The 13119-nt window shown below is 49.5% G+C and overlaps 1 protein-coding gene across 3 annotated transcripts in view; it reads left to right on the top strand.

Annotated features, from left to right (window-relative positions):
* Positions 1-13119, top strand: part of PAK3 (p21 (RAC1) activated kinase 3) — a 113755-nt gene that overhangs the window by 65969 nt on the left and 34667 nt on the right. The window lies entirely within an intron of this gene.

The following is a 13119-nucleotide window of genomic DNA, read 5'->3' as shown; positions in this document are numbered from 1 at the left end:
ACGTGAGCAGTTCTTGGTTGTTGCTGTAACTTGTGTGACCTGGGGCCGTGGCACGCTAATGAGAAGGGCTGGCAGAGGTGCATGCTATCAGCATGGACATCGCTGGGCTATCGTGATACAGAGCCTCGCAAAGGAAGGCAGTGGTTTCTTCTTGTCCTCTGGCCCAGCGTGGAGTTGCATTACTGCCTGCGGCACTCGGAAATCGCCCGGAGCCTCCCGTTAGGGCTAGGTACCAATTTGGTGGGTTAGTCTGCTGTCTTCTCTTCCACCAAGGCGTGCACGTTGCCTTCTGCCAAGGCCTTGCGTGCTGCCACTAGTGACCAAGAGGGAAGTGCCGTGTGCTGATGCTCTCTGACAAACGCAGGCAGTCATCCCTCGGGTGCTGCCGGGGGGTTATTTTCCTGGTCCTTTCTCCTGGCTGGTGACTGGCAAGGTGGGGATGGAAATGTCCCATTGCTGGGAGCGTAGCTGGTGGCTCCTCTCCTGCTGGAGCAGCTCAGTGGCTTTTGTGGCCTGGTGGGTACCAGCTGGTAACTGGGCTGGGTCCCTGCTCCCCATAGCCACTGCCTGTGGGGTTGTGTCTTGGTGTGGCTCTTGGCTGCCCTGTAGGACTTGGATGCCTCAGGGAAAAGCAGGCATCTGCCGAAGGCGGCAGGTTGGGGAGGAGCTGACCAAATGCTGGTTCAGCAGGCTGATGGGCAGCCCTTCCTGCGGGGTGGGACCCACGGGGTGACCCTGTGCTGCCGCGGACCCTCGCATGGCTGTTCTTGGTCCCTTAGCGCTGCCGCGGGTGTTCCCGTGCTTCAGAGGGGTGGCATGGAGGCTGTAGGGCCTCGCCGGCTCCTTTGCTCTATGGATTTCTTTAACCAGCCTCAGGGTGGACGCCAGGCCAGGATGTAACCTCACCAGGGACAGGCTCGGTGGCGATTCGTAGATGGCAGCTGGCCTTTGCGACCTGCTAGTTGGTGTGCTTTTACTTCCAGTGTGTTCTGTGGTCTCCTTTTGGCTGTTGCAGTTTCTTAATCAAAGCCCTTTGGCTTCTATGGCCTCACGGGGTATAAATCGCGATGTCAGTGATAACACTTGGTCATCCAGTACGTTCATGGCTTCACAGTTGCAGGGCCCTGCCGCCAAGCAGTGCGTGGCTCTGTGTGTCAGCTCCTGTCAGCATAAAGCGATAACACCTCGGCTTGCATGAGTTGTTGGTTTTTTAATCAACTGCTTCTGTTTGCCCGCTGACCTCAGAGTGATTTTTATTCTGCATTTCCAACATTTGGTGGCATTTCTCTACTCTAAGGTCGCCTCTTAGCACCGCAGCTGGCTCTGCAGTCCAGCTGGAAGCAAATTGCTCTTTGATGCGATGGCACAGCGGCCAGCGCAGCCGTAGGACGGCTGGCAGCTCCTCCTGCAGCTCCTGGCTCTCACCAGCCTGTTTGTCTGCCGAGGCCGTGCTGCAGAGATCCTGCTTTGCACAGGAGCATCCTCGGTCACCGCGCTCACCTCGTTCCTTACTTCCCGGGGAAGCTGCATCATCAGGCATTCTGTCCCCGTGCTCCCCGGGTTCCTCTAGCCATGCTCTCGCTGCCTCCAAATGCCGTCGCGCTCCTCCATGCAGAGCGGCTGCTTTGGTGGCCGTGGCGTTTGGGGGCATTTCCCTGGAGCTGGAGCCTCACGGCCCCGCGTGGTAAGACCTGGGTGTCCGAGGCTGGGGTGTGTTTCTCTGGGGGACCTCAAGTACCTCTAGGGTCACACCTGGACCTGTGGTGCACGGCTCTGTAACCAAAGCATTTACTCCTTCCTCTGCTTCGTGATTTTGCCCAGACAATAGTGCCTTCAGACAGGTTGATTCTGTCTGAGATCAAACAATATATCGGCTCTGCTTGGGTCTGTAGTGGTTTTTTAGACACCATCCCTGGCAACAGCGTCTTGCTCATTTCTCATAGTTTTCTGCCACTTTCACCTCCATTTTTCTTTTTTCTCCTCCTCAAGGACAGATCAGTGTGCAGGCTCCATTTGTGCTTCTGTTGACCTTTTCTCGTCATCAGTCCAGCACTTCCAGAGGTTTGGTGCTCCCCCTTGCCTCTGCACTTCCTATTTCCTCTGTACCTAGGCGATATTTAGTGGACTTAGTCTTTTCCTCACTTGCTGTCCAGCTTGTTGACACTGTTGCATGCAGTATGTGCCAGCCAGCCAACAGTGTGAGGAGCTGTCATGTTTCTGACACTAAACTGACTCTTTATGAGGTTCTGTGAAGTCTGATAGATCTGGAGGAACAGACACCATCTCCCATCTACGTTAGCAGTGGCCGCTGCGTGGCGGGGGCTGCAGATGTGTGCATCTTGTAGCCTGGTACCAGGAACCCCGTGAGCAGCTACAAACTATGCACTTATTCTGTGTTCATTTCATACCTTGTAAAATCCTGCGTCAATTTACTAAAATGCACTTTTAAGGCCTGAATTTGTTGTAAATGGAAAGTCTGTGGAAGGAATCAATTTTGGGTCCTGTTGTTGTCCTCCTTCCCCTTCTTCCCTCGCTTTTGTTTGTTTGTTTGTTTGTTTCTGTGCTTTTTGATGGCTTCTTACTTTCACTGCTTTCTTTGACCTGACAGAGGATTGCATCAGTGTCAGCTGCTGCTCTGGGAGCTTGCACTTTCGCAGGGATTTGCACAAGGACACGTCCTGAGCAGTGGAGGTGCTTCCCTTCCAAAGGAGCAGGTACTGGTGGTTCTGCACCCTCTGCGCAGAGAGCTTGAGAGCCAGGGTTATGCTGACGTGATGGGAACAGACTTGGTGCTCGTCAGCTCCTATCCAAAGATTCCCGTGTCCTTTTGCATCAGCGGCTTGTAAGGGCGCTCCCAGGTTCTTCAGACAAGGCTTCTTGGGCTGTACAGAGCGGTTTGTGCTGCTGGCAAGTTGCAGGAAACAAGAATGGAACACAGATGTGTGAGATACCTACTGGCTGCTCCAGCTACGATTTATGGCACGGACACGTTTCCAGAACTAAAATGGTCCCTGCTGGCTCAGGCACCCTCCCATCCGGTGACTGCGGCTGGGATGCCCTTACTCCTGGATCCCACCACCTTCTGGGGAGGTCGCTTCATCCTGTGCCAGGCCCTGCGTTCTTGGCCACGGGGTGCTGGCTGTAGGCAAGAGGCTCCGGACAGGCGCAGAGGAACCGTGAGCGGTTCCTGAACCCCTTTATTTTCATGTAGGTGGTCAGGGGACAGAGAACCACCTTCCTGTTGAGATGCGGGGACAGACAGGAAGTGGGAACAGAGCACTGCTCTGGGGCAGAGGACTTTCTTTGTGTTCGGAGCAATGACATGCTAATTGCTGAACCCCTGTTATAATAAGATAAAAATACCGGTCTGTCGGGGTAGCCGAGAAAACAGCAGATTCAGCGTGTGGCTCTTGTTTGGCTTCCTGCATGTCGGTTTCATTTCTCTTCTGACCTATTTAAGAACAGCATTTGTGAGTTGCCTCTCGTGGTCTTCCCATCCTTGTGCTCTGCAGCCAGGCTCCAGCAGGCACGTGGAAACAAACGCTCGCAGCAGCCGCTCCGTTCCCCCTCCGCCCCCCTCAGACCCACAAAACCCCCGAGGCAGTTACGCCATTACGCGCGATAAGATCACTAACGTAGCAGGCGAATATTAGATATATGAAGCTAGTCAGCTGTAAATAAAAGGCCTGGCGAAGAATAAAAGGCAAAACGTTGTCCCTGGGGAAGGGAACGGGGATGCGAACGCCTTCCTGCCCTAGTGCCCTAAAGAGACGATGCAGCATCTGGAGCGCATCCACCTCCTGGGCAAAAGGCATGTGACAGCCGGGCTTCGGTCACCCGTACCTGCAGGCAGGAGCCGTGTCCTCCCAAACATGACGCGGTGCAGTCTTGGGACGGGCTGGTGTGGCAGGTCTTCTCATGGTGGCTGTGTCTGTCTCCGCTTCTGGCACTCGGACACCTGGAAGTTTGTCCCAAGCTCCCCTGATGAGGGGGTCTTTGTCTTCAGCCCCAGGAGCAGAGCTGGCGATGCGCTCCCTGTCCTGTATTGTTCCTTCTCGGAGTGGGGTTCACCTCCCAGCTCTGGCTGGCAGTCCTGGGCTGGCCTTCAGTGAGTCTTGTAGATGTCTGCTTCATCCTCCTCCTCTGTCCCATGGGTTTAAATAGCGTTGTTTACTACAACGAGTTCCTCAGCTCCCAAACCAGGGATTGCAGAGGCAAAATGAGCTGAAAGGTGACTGGCAGGTGCTGGAAAAGGGCAAATGGCTCTCACCTACACTTACTGGCATCGTATTCCTGCTCCCTCGGCTCTCCCACGGTCACCCAGTGGCTGCTGCTTTGGTTTGTGCATGTTTAGTGGGGCACGGGCAGTGCTTCAGCACCACGTCTGTCCTGCTCGTGTTTGTCGTGGCACATCTTTTGTGCAAGCAGAGAGTAAACTGTGGAAGGGCAGAGAAAGCACCAGCCCTGCAGAGAATATGAGGAACAGGGAAATTGGTCCTTTTTTCTCCTTTTTCCCCCTGTCTTTCTTCTACCAAACCTTGTTTGATGCTTTTTCTTTTCTTTTTTTTTTTACGTAAACAATATGAAAGCCATCGCAGGCCAGATGCCAACTGGCTTATTAAAGTCAGCCTTAATGCACTGGCTGGAGTTCAGTAGGAATTTAGGGTGCCCAGAAAGTACAAAGTCAGAGACTTTATATATACGTTGAACTTTTGTTATCGAAGTCCAAGCAAGGAGAGGCTTCCATGGCTATAGCTTTCATGGCGAGAGAGAGAACAGCGGTGGAAGCAAGCTTAAACTTGCCAAAGCACGGTGACTGCTGTGTTCCCTGCCCAGATCGATGACTTTTCTTTTAGCCCAAGTGTAGCTGGGGTTCAAAGCTGTGCTGGAGAGTGGCCCAATTCAAGGCCCCTTGCTGGTGGCTCGTGGTGCTGTCAGCTTTCCCCACAGGTGCTACGTGGTGCTGTGCCTGTGAGGTGGACACAAGCCCCAAGTGCGTGCACGCTAGAGAGGCACGCGAAATGAGGAAGAGAGGATAAAAGGGAGAAGAGTATGGGAAAGATGCTTGCAAGCTGTCCGAGGCCAGTGGAAGAACTGGCAATTCAACCTGCATGTCTTGAAGCTGTGTCAAGAGGCAGGCAGGGACTTCCTAGCAGCATGGAGTGCTTACGTCTCCTCACGTGGTTCCAGGTGTGTTGCTGTAAGGGAGTTTTGTGGAGAAGACACGCATGATGTGGAAAGGAAGAGACATTTGCACTAATGCAACACCGCAGCATGGTTTCTCCTGGGATATTTTCAGGTATTGATGAAGCATGCGTGCCAGCCTGGTGCCTCACTTTTATCACACCTTCACCAGAGAGGACGAGGGAGGGGAGATGAATGTTTCACGTGCCAGTGTGCGGGGTGCTCTGACTTGGTGCAGGGAAGAAGCCCGGCTCTGCGTTCTGAGGATTGGTGTGAGCCTTTGCCTTTCCCCAGCGTCGTCACAGCCCTGTGGTTAAGCCACTGCAGAGATACTGCTCCAAAGCCTCCCGGCTTTCCCAGATGTCAGTAAGAAAACGCGAGTTGGAAGCACTTTGGGGGTGCAAGGAGGGGGCCTGGGCAGGATCATTGCCACGCTCACATGCCGAAGTCATGGCAAGCGGACTGCTTGTGAGCATCTCTCCCTCTGTGGCTTACGGAGGGGCTGGCTTCTTGTAGCTGTAGTCCTGGGCAGTGCTTCAGGACAGACTTGAAGTTGCAAACTCAAATGGTTGTCGTGGCTATTTTAATCCAAGTGATGCGGTTTTTACTGCTGCTGTGAGGTAGCCGTCCCCAGTAAGTAGCCTTTCTTGGTTTAATTTTGACTCCTCTTAGCAAGCAGAAGTGAATCTGAGACATGAGCTCTGAAGTAAGAATAATGAAGTCCATACGGACAATTACTTCAGTGTACTTACAGTGATTTAAATCTGCACTTCATTTTTGCACAGAAGCTTTTGTGCGTAGGCAAGGACGAGGGGTGCGAGCTGGTGGAACGGGGGATATTTGATAGGCACGACTGGCTCGGAGACATCCTCTTCTGCTTTGCGGAGCCCTTCAGCTGTGTAAATAGAAAGCAAAAGGGGCGGAGTGGTAAGAATTTTGGCTTTTCCTCACATCTGAATGCCTTTTCTGGGTATTTCTTTCTTGCTTCTCATCAGCCTCAGGGAAATGTTTACCAATACTTTTAAAAGAGGCAGCCCGCAGGCCGGGAGGGAGCTCCCCGCTGGCTCTCGCTGGGTGGCAGAGGAGTCCCAGAGCCCCGGCCTGCTGGCGTGCACCACCTGCAGCCCTTCCTCTTGTCACGGGAGGCTAAGTTACTTCGCTGATCCTGAGAGTTTCCTCAAAGTGCGTTTCTTAACATTTTAAAAGCCGTATACAGTGGATTTGTGCGGCCATTTCTCCGGCCATCTTCTTGTGCCCTGCTGCACTCACTTCACCCTCTGGAGTGTACTGCCTCACTCCCTGGGCTGCTGCGAGGCTTAATTAGTGAATGCCCGGACACGGTTTTGGTGTGGGAGTTGGCTTCTGTGCCCTTATTCCTTCCCCTCCCAGGTCATGGAACCATCCCAACGCTCACACGGTTTAGTGAGTGGCCCGGACCTCAGTGTGAGCATGAGTTAAGCGGATCTCTTTTGTTTTGACATGATTAAAACACCCACAAAGCAAAAAGGTTGGGCCTCAGCCCCATCCCGTCAGGCTGCAGAGTTTGCTCTCCCTGTTTTTTCGCTGCTACATCGAAGCCTCGGTGCCCTTGTTGGAGTTACCTCGTACACTCAAGTGCTGCAAAAGCACCTCCCATAAACTTATGCCGAACTTTGAACGTCCCTGGCTTTCATGACAACAAAAAGCCCATACTTTGCTTTTTGCACGCGGCTTTTTTAGTGGGACTGGGTGCTAGGAGTCTGCAGAGCAGCAGCAAGCTTCTGCCACGAGGGAAGCAGTGCCTAGAGCAGGTCGGGTGAAGGGACATCAGGAGGCAAGCAAGGTGCATTTTGCCAAGTGCTGCATCTTGTTGCGTTGGCAGCTTGTAAAGAAAGGGCCAACAGAATTGTTGAAAGAAGTGCAGTTAGGTAGGCTAAGGGTTCAGAGAGAAGAGATCCTGGAAGGCTGTCTATTGAAAAATCCTGTGAAATGAGAATTAACCAGAAAGCAAAGTGTTTGCAGGTTACTTTCATCACTTCTGACAGACTCCCCACTTCAGTCTGCTCCCAGCATATAGCAACTTAACTGGGGGACTCTTGGGGTTCAGACAAAGGACAGAATAATTTAAATTTGAAAAAATGTTTAGTAAAATAAATCCATTGAACTGACTGTTATGGCATTCACATCCTTTTGTTCATTTATTTGACAGTATTCCTGCAAATGAACTGTCAAGAGGGACTTTTAAACCAGTATTAGTGAGTCACTTAGTAAAACTCTTAATGCTGCAATTCATAACAGAAACTTGATTCTCAGCCTTGTGTTTATCCCATCTCATAAAAGAAACAGCTTCAATCCCTGTGACCAGGGCAGTTTTGATCGAATACAACCCTAATTCAAAATACCGCCGGCATGCAGCGAGCCTGTGACGGGCCTGTTCAGAGGCCAGAAGCCATTTGTAGCAAGTTTCAGAGAATAACTTCTGAATATACTGGAGGAAATCATAAGCTGCTTGCAGGGTGTTTGCAAACAGAAACAGAGAGTACATTCATCAAAGAAATTACTGCGTTTGAATAATTTGCTCAGCCCAGAGCTTGTTTACCTGCCTGTGAGGGGAGCGCGGAGGCCTAGTTGGCAAATGTTTGTACTGTGCTTTGAGACAGTCCTGCAAAAGGCAGTATGGAAGGGAGGCATTTCTTTTAGGGTTTCTAGGACTGTAATTTCCCCATAGTTTGTGTGAATGCTGCCGTTTTTCAGGGCAGTAAACAGGCGAGGAGCTGCTGTCCCACGGCACGTGCACATGGTAGGCCCCGGCCAGCGGCCCTGCCTTGGCTCATGCTGAGCATGGTGGCCCTTGTCAGAAGCACATCAGGGCGATGCTTCACCGTACCCATGTTTTGTGGAGAAGGCAGCAAGCCTCTCACGTGGCGGTAGCGAAACTCTGACTGCATCTGTTCTGTGCAGCTCACCAGCTGCGCTTCCAAATGGGCTTTAAAAGGGCTGCAAATGAACACGTGGATGGAGAAAAACAGATACAGGCCTCCAGCAACTGCGCTGGAAAGTACTGTGTAAATACCTTCAGCTAATATTTAACAGAGTATCTCGGTACTCAATACCTAGAAAGAATCCTTCTTGGTTACAACACCATTGATTTCTGGGAATCGGATGCCTATTGCTGCGAGCAGAATTTGGCCCATACAGCTAAGTAATAAAATAGCTTTTTGCAGGAAGTATATTTATAAACAAAGAGCTCTGGGGAAAAAAAGAGCATTGCATCTTCAAGTTACATTTGCAAAGCTACTGCCTGAATGTTGGCATGGCTCCTTCCAGTCGAGGGATCTTAGAAACAGTTTTGCTGCATCACAAGCTGCAAGAGTATCTCCGAGGCTTTGAAAATGAACCCCAGTGTCTCTGCAAACAGGATGCTCTTTGTGAGTTTTAATTGGAACCAGTCATGTCTGAATGCTGCAGACTTGGAAATAACGTGACTAACCTAAGAAAGCTATTCAAGACCTATCTGCAAACAGTATTCCCCAGATACACGCGGGTGAAGAGCTGACTGGGATAAAGGCCCAGCACGAGATTTTGCTCTGAACTTGAACTGAATTGAACCATTTTTTTTGCATGTGTGGTGTTCTGAAGACATTTGGGTGCATTAAGTATCTTCCTCTCCTTTCCCTAGCTTGGCAAGAACTGGATGCAAAAAATATTCTAAGACAGGTTTTTGCAGAGGGGGAATTGAGTCATGGAGAAGCTGAATGCCCTGTATTTAAAATCTGTGTTTGTCTTTACCCTTGCAAAACTAATGGTAGGAAGAGGTGGGGTGGAATGAAAGGGACACTGAATTTGTTCCCTGACCCTGTAATAGTTGCGTTGAAGTCACCGACCTGGTTGAGAATTTAGTTTCAGTTTTTCCACTTGGCCATGAAGCCCTAGCTAATGTACTTGAATGTTTTTGTTGCTGTGTTTTCAGTAGAATAGTCTGCTTCCTTAAATACTCCCTTAAAGCCTTTGTCTGTTGTAAGGAGCTTTCTCTGGACATAGGTGTTGGGCATCCGCCTTTGTTGCACCTTACTGTCTTACCAGTTTATTTTAAAAGGGTTACCAGCACCACCTTGGCTGCTCTGATGGGGTCTTGGAGGAACAAGGTGAGAAACTCCTGATGATTGTGCGCTCCATCCTCCTGGCAAGCATGAGCTGGGCCCTTCCAAAAGCTATCCCTGAGGACAACCTGGGTGGTTGCCGCAGCTCTGGCATGGGATGGCAAAGTGCTCTGGTAGGTGTGCTGTCACAGCACTCAGAAGCAGGGTGCGGTGTTTCACAGGTCTGCGGGGAGGTTTTGCCAGGCCCTCGCCTCCTCCACAGAATCATTCTGCAGTCTCAGTTCTGTTTTTATTTTAAATTTCCTCCCTAGCCCTCAGGGCTGCAGAAGGATTCTAAAAAATGTGACACGAGTGAAAACCAACACCATGATGGCTCCCTGGATTTGCAAGAGTTGTGGAATATTAGCTCAGAGACCCTGGAAGTGCTCCTTTCCCTTCAGTCAGTCCTGTGGATTTTGCAGTCTTTGTGGCATGGAGTACCTTACTCTACAAATTCAGCATTATTCTCTTAGAATTTGCAATTCTGATACAGGTGGGAGGTTGAGTTTTCTTTTCTCTGTCTTGCCTAGAAGCTTGCTTTCAATAGCTTCTTAGGAGAAGGTCTTCAGTGGATTATGTGCTGCTTATGTGCTCCTTGGCCCTCCATTCTTTGCAGGTTTTCTCTAAGTTGGAGCAAATCAGTACAAAACACTCAAATACGATGGTGAATCTTATTTTGCCATGATGCAGTGGTGTATGGAAATTCTCAAAATTAGAATGAAAGGAAGAGCAGATGGGCTCTGATCAGGAAAACCATAAATTGTAAGTCTCAGTGTGTATTGCTTTGTGGTTTGCTTTAGTTTTCCTTTAGACCAGCTTTAGGAAGTTAATATCAACCGTTAAACCTTTCAGGCTATCTTCCCCCCCTCTTTTTTCTTCTGGTTTAGAAGTGAATAAAAGAGCTTTGTACAGTTCTTGAAACTGAGCCTGAAACAGCTCTGAACAAAATATAGTGTTCCTTTCAAGATCTTGGAAATAATTACATCATAGGCAAATTGGGCCAGAAACTGTTAATGGTATTCTTTGTGGAACGAAATCCCATGGGAGGACCTATTTCAGCAGACTGGCATTGTTTACAAACAGATACAGTGACGGATACAGTTGTCCCATTCTGAGGGCAGCTGAAGCTTTGTGCCATGTAATAGACTTCACAGAATAAACGTCTTGCTTTTGATAACAAGCTGAAGACGTGCCTTGCTGCTTCTGTGGTCACGCTCACGCTGATGATCTTGGGGAGCCAAGGCTGTCTTTGGCACCAGAGAATTATCTGTAGGTGGGTTAAAGAGCAAATAAAAGCCTGTGAGGATTGCTTGGTGCTGGGAGAGAAAAGAAAAGCATCCCAGGAGCATGGCTGCAGAATGTCTGCCTGCTCAGAGCATGTCGATGGTGCAAGCTGGAAGATGCTGCGGATGCAGAGCCTTGCTGGCAAAGGGCTTTCTGGAGCACCATGGCTCTGCTGGGCAGTCCTCGCTACTACCTTTCAGTCCTTTTCAATGCTGGCTCTCTTTTCCTCATTACTGAAAGCCCTCTTGCATTTCAGGATAGAATCACAAAGATTATTAACGTTAACTGTTTCACCTAAATCTACAAGGTGTTTAGTTCTCCAGGTAAGTAGGCTAGTCTGTACTTGAAAGCCAGATCAGCACAAACCCTCGCCTGGGCATAACTCCTGCAACTCCCTGGTGGTACAAAGCATGTTGTTGCCCACATGGGTGCTTCCTTCCATGGAAGGCTGAGCCCTATTCCTCTGCCATCACAGCCAGTCTCCCAGTAGCTGTCTACCTGGGTGGCTGGGCTGTGTCGGCAGAGCCCTCTTGTGGGGGCCGGACACACGCCAGTGGACCAGAATTTTCTGTGCCCGTCGCTTCTGTGCTTTCCCAAACGATGTGTTCCAAGCGACAAAAGCGTCTTTCTGTCTGACAGCTGCCTCCAGCACACAGCTTGGTTAGCTAAGGGTGCGTGATCTCTTCCATGCTTCCAGGCACGAAGGCTCTGGGGACCACCACCTGGTCGGTGGGTGCCTGAGGTTCAGCTCACCTCTGGTGGGGGTGAAAACTCAACTGGAGGTAAGGTCTAGCAGTCCACAGCGCCCTTGAGACCAGCGGTAGACATCCCCTTTGGCTGGTGAACACCTTGTTGATCTGCCAGTGGAGCAATTGTTTGAGGTCTCCCTAACTTTCGGAAGGCAAAGTCTGTCTAGTTAACTCAGATCACTAATTTAACACAAACCAGTTGATGAATGAGCTGGGAAGAGTGCTGATATGAAGGGAGGTGAGCAGACGGGCGTCAGTGATGTTTTTAGGTATGTGTTGGTGAATTGAGGTCTCCAGGATCCCTGCTTTGTGCTGCATGTGCTGGGGAGAGGGCTGGACCAGCTTTTGCTGGGGTTATCAATTGTGCGACCTTGGGGACGGATCCTGGGATCCCTTGGGGATCAAGACGTTCAGAGGCGGAGATGTGATGAGCATGTTTCCTGTATCGTTCTTATCATTAGGCAGATGCTTTGAATCCCAGATCTGTCACTATGGGATCTTGGCTAGATGAAAGTAAAAACATAAAGGCAGTAGTTTTTTAAAAAAAAAAAAAAAAAAAAAAAAGGGAAAACAAAAGATTGTTTTATGTGTAGTGATTTGGAAATGGTAACATAGACTTAAATGTCCACATTGTCATGAAAAACAGGCTAGAGTAAACATCTCTATGTTTTTCAGTTGGTCATTTAGTTTTTATACGGAAGGAATTCTCAAGTAAGGCAACGTGGGTTTGATTATCCCCTGTTAATATATCAGCCGGAAATCCTGGCAAAATTTCAGCTGTATCAAAGTAAATGCTGTTCTGGAAAGCTTTAACCTCAGTCCTGGAAAAAAAATAAAAATTAAAAAAAAATGAGGCAGCTCTACCTGACTGAAGTGAGTGCAGCGGTGCTGTTACCCATCGAGATGCAGGGCCTTGTTGTGTGGCAGTCACTGTCTTTGGCTGATACTCCTGACGAAAGCTATGACTTCCGCAGCTCAAAACATGAGTTGCCTCATCTCAAATTTAAGCGAGGAGCTGCTGGCTGCACCAACGTGTGGTATCTGTGAATCAGCACACGGGAGGATCCATCCAACAAGCACAGCGGCCTGCATGTGCCTTCCATAAATGGAGCTACATTCATTTTGGAGGGGTTGGAAGGCAAGGTGCTTGGAGAATTGTAACCTTTAAAAATATGCACTAGAGCCCACATCACATCTGATCTGTTTGAAATCATACTCTATTTTCAGGTCTTAAAACAGTCGGAGTTCATTTTACCGAGCGCTGCTTGTTTGTTAAACCAGCTGGTTAATCCAGGCTTGAATTTGAATATTTAAGATACACTAGAAAGATCGGGAATTTCAGAAGTAGTACCTGCCTTGTGTTTCCCCAACTTGCAAATCTTGTATAACAATTTCTGGGTGGTTTTTTTTCTGTTCTTAGGGGGTCAACAGAAGGCTGTACGTGTCCCTTCCTTCTGATATGCCAGGAGCTGGACTCGATGATCCTTACGGGGCCGTTCCAACTCGGGATATTCTATGATTCTATACCGTGCTCGGGACTTTATGGTGCTGTTTTCAAAGCTGTGCCACAAACAACCCTACAGTACCTGTGTGGGAACAGGACAGAAAGAGGAAGGCTTGAATGTTTTCAGGATGCGATCATTTTCCTGCTTAGGTTTTGACTGATTTTAAAGCAAATGCTTTGCTCGTTTCTATGTGCAAAAATATTTTTAATTGGCACTTCTGAATATATTTCTGTTGGGAAGATGGTTCCTTTTGAAACCCCCCACTCTCAGGAGTAAACC

Source organism: Oxyura jamaicensis, chromosome 4, assembly GCF_011077185.1.
Source record: "Oxyura jamaicensis isolate SHBP4307 breed ruddy duck chromosome 4, BPBGC_Ojam_1.0, whole genome shotgun sequence".
Taxonomy (NCBI): Eukaryota; Metazoa; Chordata; class Aves; order Anseriformes; family Anatidae; genus Oxyura; species Oxyura jamaicensis.
The sequence above is the reverse complement of the archived record's forward strand: the minus strand, read 5'-3'. Positions and strand labels throughout refer to the sequence as shown.